Here is a 6,092-nt window from a genome sequence, read left to right as displayed (position 1 = left end):
AGGAGTCCAGATCTTACAGCATGGCCATCTCAAGTAAGGCTTGTTCCCCACAGCAGTACAGTACTGGAGACCTGACCTAATTGGTTCCCATCCCAATACCATGGAAGCCTCTGCAGTTCTAACCCTAGTAATGTTCAGGGGTGCCAACTTGAGGGGAGGGGGAGTGCCAGGTAAGCCTCACCTCACATAATTGATCACAAGACACAGCACACACACACACACACACACACCATTTGAATGTCAATGCCCATCAGCTTGGGTGGGCAGCCTCCTCAAATATCTTATGGGGGGGGGGTGAAGGGACCTTGGCCTCTAGGAATTGGCTTCTATACCAATGCGGATGCTTCAACAAGGGTGGAGGTGAAAAGGAATTTATTCAGAACAGGCTGGGGGTGGACAAGGGGAAGGCTACACACCCTGCTCCTGGACCTTTGCAATGACACAAAATCATAGCAATATTTATACAACAAGATTGCTGCACCAGTACAGCAACAAGCCAGTCCCATCCTGTGGTGAGTTTTGGGATTAGTCTCCAGCTGCAGCCCAGCAAACCCAAAGAACTTGAGTATATAACCAAGGTGGTCTATCTCCATTCAGATCAGGGGCCAGCAGGAGCAAAAGCAAGAGGGAAGATCACTCTACAATAGAGGAGATACTGCAGGTAAATAGTAATCTGTTGTTTGAAAACTTCGAGTGCAGCTTTTGCCAACCTGGTGGCCTGCAGATGTTTTGGATTGCAACTCGTACCAATCTCAGACAGAAGGACTGTGATAGCTGGTGCTGATGGATGTTGTAGTCCAAAACACCTGGAGGCCAGCAGGTTGGGCTGGGCTGTCCTAATATCTTCTGATGAACCTGATCCTAGAAAGTGGCTTAATACACAAGTAGCAACACATCTTGCAAACACAGTTCTACTCCTGAAGAGAGATGTAGAATTAGCTGCCCCAATTGCCAGCCTTTACCTCTGTCCCTGGGAAGCGGGTGGCGCTGTGGGTTAAACCACAGAGCCTAGGGCTTGCCGACCAGAAGGTCAGCGGTTCAAATCCCCGCGACGGGGTGAGCTCCCGTTGCTCGCTCCCTGCTCCTGCCAACCTAGCAGTTCGAAAGCATGTCAAAGTGCAAGTAGATAAATAGGTACTGCTCCAGTGAGAAGGTAAACGGCGTTTCTGTGCGCTGCTCTGGTTCGTCATGCTGGCCACATGACCCGGCCAGAAAAGCGAGATGAGCACCACAACCCCAGAGTCGTCCGCGACTGGACCTAATGGTCAGGGGTCCCTTTACCTTTATCTTTTCACCTCTGTCCCTACAGTCTGTGGCAGGACTGGGGAATCTGTGGCTGACCAAAAGATACTAAACTCCAACTCCCTTCTTCCCTGACCTTTGGTTATGCTGACTGAGGCTGATGAGGGTTGCGTAGCAACAACATCTGGAGGGCCCACAGCAGCTGGTTCAGCAGCTGGTAGCTGGAGGGGGGCGGACTTTCCCAGCCAGATGGTTGCATTCAATTCTTGCCAGCTTTCCGAAGGTCACACTTGTACCTTTGTTTGCCAGGCTGTTTTCTACACACCCCTCTCACTGTTGCCCATCCAGGCAAGCAAGAAGCGCGATCAAAGTTCAAGGGCACATTCCAGCTAGGCAAATATTATTCAAGGACTATGTGAAGCAGGGATGATGAATGGTGTGGCACAGGTAGAGGGGCATGGCTGAGAAAAGACTCCAAATAACAGATACAGTGGTACCTCGGGTTACAAACACCTCGGGTTACATACACTTCAGGTTACAAACTCTGCTAACCCGGTAGTAGTACCTCGGGTTAAGAACTTTGCCCCAGGATGAGAACAAAAATAGTGCAGCAGTGGCTTGGCGGCAACGGGAGGCCCCATTAGCTAAAGTGGTACCTCCAGTTAAAAACCGTTTCAGGTTAAGAACAGACCTCTGGAATGAATTAAGTTTGTAACCCGAGGTACCACTGTACTGATTTCATTCATTTGTAAGATTTCTTATCTGCCCTTTGCCACAGGGTGGGTTACAACAAACTTATCATGGAATTTAAAAAAGCTCATTCAATTGGAAGGATAAATAAAACAATTCCAATATATGTTAAACAAAACAGAAGAGGTGGGTCCACCCCCCCAAAAAAAAAATCTGTCAAGATTGAGAGACCTGGAGTGCCTCTAGGATGCCACTCAGTGGGGAGAGAGAGGCACCAGTCTTCATTCATGCATCAGAAGCATGGATCAGAAGCACAAGACAACCAAGGCCAGTGTCAATTCTTTCTTTCTTTCTTTCTTTCTTTCTTTCTTTCTTTCTTTCTTTCTTTCTTTCTTTCTTTCTTTCTTGACATTTTAATTTCATGCCTACTATATAAATGACCTGCTATACATGAAAATTTTAAATACACCAACTAAGTCAACTTAGAGATGAGCTTGTTCCTCCATAGTTATAACTGATCTCTCCTGCTGGGTCCTAAGGACTTCTAAACTCTTAGAAGATGGAGCTATTCCTCAGGGCTTGGAGGCTAAATAGATGCTGAAAAGCAACTTTTCAAGCATTTCGCTAATATGAACATGTTGTAGTCAGAATGGAGTATTTTTCAAACAACATACATTTCTCTTTTAAATCAGGGCTTGTGGAGAGCAAAAGGACATTCCAAGGGACCTGGTGAATTTTAATAAAAATGTCACGTTTTGTTTATTTGTTTGAATATTCAGCGGGCAGGGGGGAGTGCGTAAACCACATTACAGTATTTTTCCAATACAAATGTCATGTTCTGAATGCCTCTACACCCAATTTATAAACTGGCAAAGGGAATATGTCAATAATAAAAAAATATCTTGACTACATCCTGGTGGGGAAGCAGTGAGATTGAGATCCAGATCCAGAATGTTTTGATGTCAGTGCCCAAAACTTTTGAAATGATTAAAATTATAAGCCAATATTATTAATTTTATTAAAATTCTATTCATATCACTCAGATTTATGTTTTATTCAACATATCATTCCATATGCATTTATTTATTTATCGCAGAACCAGCTGTAGTATACATGATACAGTTGATATATGGATTTAATAAAAAAAGCCAAGGAAAACAACATTCAGATGCTGGCACAGTGCTCCGTGCATCTATGAGGTTCCTACATGAATGGGCGTCTCCTCTTCTGGGGTTCAGTAGAAAGGATGGGTTCATAGACAGGCACCCTTTAGCTGTCTCTTCCACTTAGCAAAGGCTTTGCTTCCACTAAGTGAAAAACCCTTGCTCCTAAAGGAAATCCACATACACAGAGAGAAATGTCTTGATCAAATGGATCTCCCTTTCTGCAGGCACACTAGAATCACTTAGCCAAAGATGATCCCTTAGGTGCTGTCTACATATTCCAGCCTATCATGGGAGCTGCTTTTCTAGGAATTTGCCTAACAGTGTTGCTGCCATACTTAAAAGCCTGCAACCACATGGGCCAGGGCCTAGGGTCAGGATCTTTCCTTCAGAAATAGGCACCACCAACCACTATCACCACCAAGAGCATGAGTACTATTCTAGAGGAAAGACTCGCATGATAGACCTCATTCACATATTTGCACACTTTAAAAAGTGACAGCTGCCCTGCTGTCATGGAGAAGTTGGAGAAGTTGATTCCAGGATGGGGCTATGACATGCTGAGGAAACCTGAGTCAGCTCCAGATCTCGCCTGCAACAACTAATTATCTGACATTTGGCAGCCACTTTGCACTTGCAGCTAAGTGCATTTGGATCTGGACAGGAGATTGCCTGGGGATTTTGTGTACATTGCACTGCCTTATTTCCATGATGCAAAAGAGGTGGGATATAAATATCCCCAACAAATAAAGGTATTCGAGACAAGATAATCAAATCCCAGGATGCCAACTTCTGGGCCCAAACCAGGGATATTTTCAGCGGATGGATTAATTACTTCTCCTCCCATTTGGACTACTGCAGTGTGCTCTACATGGGGCTACCCTTGACGACAATCTAGAAACTGCTGGTGGTGCAAAATACGACAGTCAGACTGCTGAGCTAAGCAGTGAGGTAATGCCATGTGTTGCTGGTCCTAGAAGCAATGCATTGGTGAGCTGGTGGGTCAAAATCAATCTGGTGGTAGAAGGCAGCTTGGGGCACAAGTACCTTGGGGCTGCAGGTTGCAACCCTCAAGCCTTCGGAGCCCGGCGGGAACTTCCTGAAGCCTGGAGAGCAAGAGGGGTCAGTGCGCACTGACCCCTCTCGCTCTCCAGTGAAAGCCTGCATTCGCTCCATAAGACGCACACACATTTCCCCTTCATTTTTGGAGGGGGAAAAGTGCGTCCTATAGAGCAAAAAATACGGTACCTAAAACATCCCTCTCCCATTTCAACCAACCTGAGCCTTAAGAGCAGCAGGGATGGCCTTGCTCACAGTGTCATCAATGAGCATGGGTTAGAGAGCAGTGCCCTGATTATGAAACACCCTCCCTATTGAAGTCCGCTTGTCCCTCTATATTACCATCAGTTAAACACAAACTGAAAACATTTTTGTCCACCAAGGCATTTAGTATGTGAATGTTGGGTAGGTTTTAAGCAGATGGAAATTGCTGTACATGGTTTGAAATGGTCTTTTGGTTGTTTTAAACTTTTGAAATTGTTTTAATTAGAATGTTTTAATTAGGATGTTGCATGGTTGCCCAGGACTCTTCAGAAGGCAGGCTGGAAGCAAAGTCATATTAATAATAAAATGATGATGATGCAATTATACATACATATAGAACAATGTGGTCAGTAGCCAGACACACACATCAATGCCCCATCTCAGTCACTGAGATCCTCTGATGGGGCACTTCTATGGTTGCTTTAGTGTGGCAGGCCCTGCCCTGTGGCACTGCCTGCCAGTAGAGGTTTGGAAGAAGCTATTCCTGCCTTCTTTTAGACATTGCCTAAAAATTAAACAAGCCTTGGAAATGTGAATTTTCTTTTATTTATAGTGAGTTGCCCTGATATTTTTCCTGATGCCTTATTGATGTTTTAATATTATAATTCTTGTATATGATACACACCACCTTATATTTTTACAAAAAGGAAGGAAGGAAGGAAGGAAGGAAGGAAGGAAGGAAGGACTTAGCACTTTACAAAGTAGCATGAGTTTGGTGGTGTGGATGTGGCGTGAAGGTTAGGCTGAATGCCTGGACCCTAATTCTTGGAATAACCAGGCTAGTTTCTTAGGGAGGTACTAGTCTGGGTGATGGGCCATTAAGGGGAACAAAGGAAGGGGCTCTGTGTGGCACCCCCCTCCCTCAACTTGTGGGTAATTGGAAGGGGAAAGGCAGAGTTGAGAGCAGAGAGTAGGAGTGTGTAAGCTAGAAGCTGGAGAATAAGCAGGCTGAAACCTGTGTGGAAGAGCGATGCCTAATCTCTATTTGAATCCAAGGCTGTGCTATGAGTGAAGCAAGACCCTCTTGGAGTATTAATGCTGTGAACCCCTCCATTGTGGGCTCAGGCTGTATAATGTATATAAATAAACCATATATCATAAAGACACCACAGTCTCTGCTATATCTAATTCCGAAGGAAAGATGGTCCCTGGGTAAGCATCTGAAACCCCTGGAATCTCACACCTCTTGGAGATTGGGTTGGCGTGCAGCAACGTGGAAGAAAGGGCTTCTGCCTCAAGGAGCTTACATTCTCCATTTCGAGAGCAGAGGAGGCAACAGAGGGAAGAGGAGCAAAAGCTGAGACATTTGTCAACGTGACACAAATGCTAAACTGTGGTTCCCAATGACATCTGAGGCTCACAACATACACACTCTTGCTATATTATGCTAGATGGTAAAGATGGATAACATATGTTGAGAAGCCTTTAAAGTCACTTGTATTAATAGCTGTTGAAGTAAACATATGGGTTTGGAGGCTTTGTTTTTTGTTAAGTCCATGCACCATATGGGAGTGTCACCATCACCTCTGACAGCAGAGCAAAGATACAATAATTAAATTTCATAAAAGAGTGTGTGTGTGTGTGTGTGTGTGTGTGTGTAATAAACCAATCAAGAAACATTTTTCGAAAATACACTATGAATTGAAGGAAACCCCAAGTAGATGCTTTGTAGCA

The 6,092-nt window shown here is 44.6% G+C and overlaps 1 protein-coding gene across 1 annotated transcript in view; it reads left to right on the top strand.

The window, feature by feature from the left end:
- The first annotated feature begins 1,242 nt into the window (after window positions 1-1,242).
- SCRG1 (stimulator of chondrogenesis 1) overlaps window positions 1,243-6,092 on the top strand; it is a 62,652-nt gene continuing 57,802 nt past the window's right edge. The window contains exon 1 of the mRNA XM_079991474.1: window positions 1,243-2,263. The gene's annotated coding sequence lies outside the window, so the exon portion shown is untranslated. The remainder of the gene's footprint in view (window positions 2,264-6,092) is intronic.

This window comes from Podarcis cretensis (assembly GCF_951804945.1).
Source record: "Podarcis cretensis genome assembly, chromosome: 9".
Classification (NCBI taxonomy): Eukaryota; Metazoa; Chordata; class Lepidosauria; order Squamata; family Lacertidae; genus Podarcis; species Podarcis cretensis.
This window is presented reverse-complemented; position numbering and strand designations above follow the sequence as displayed.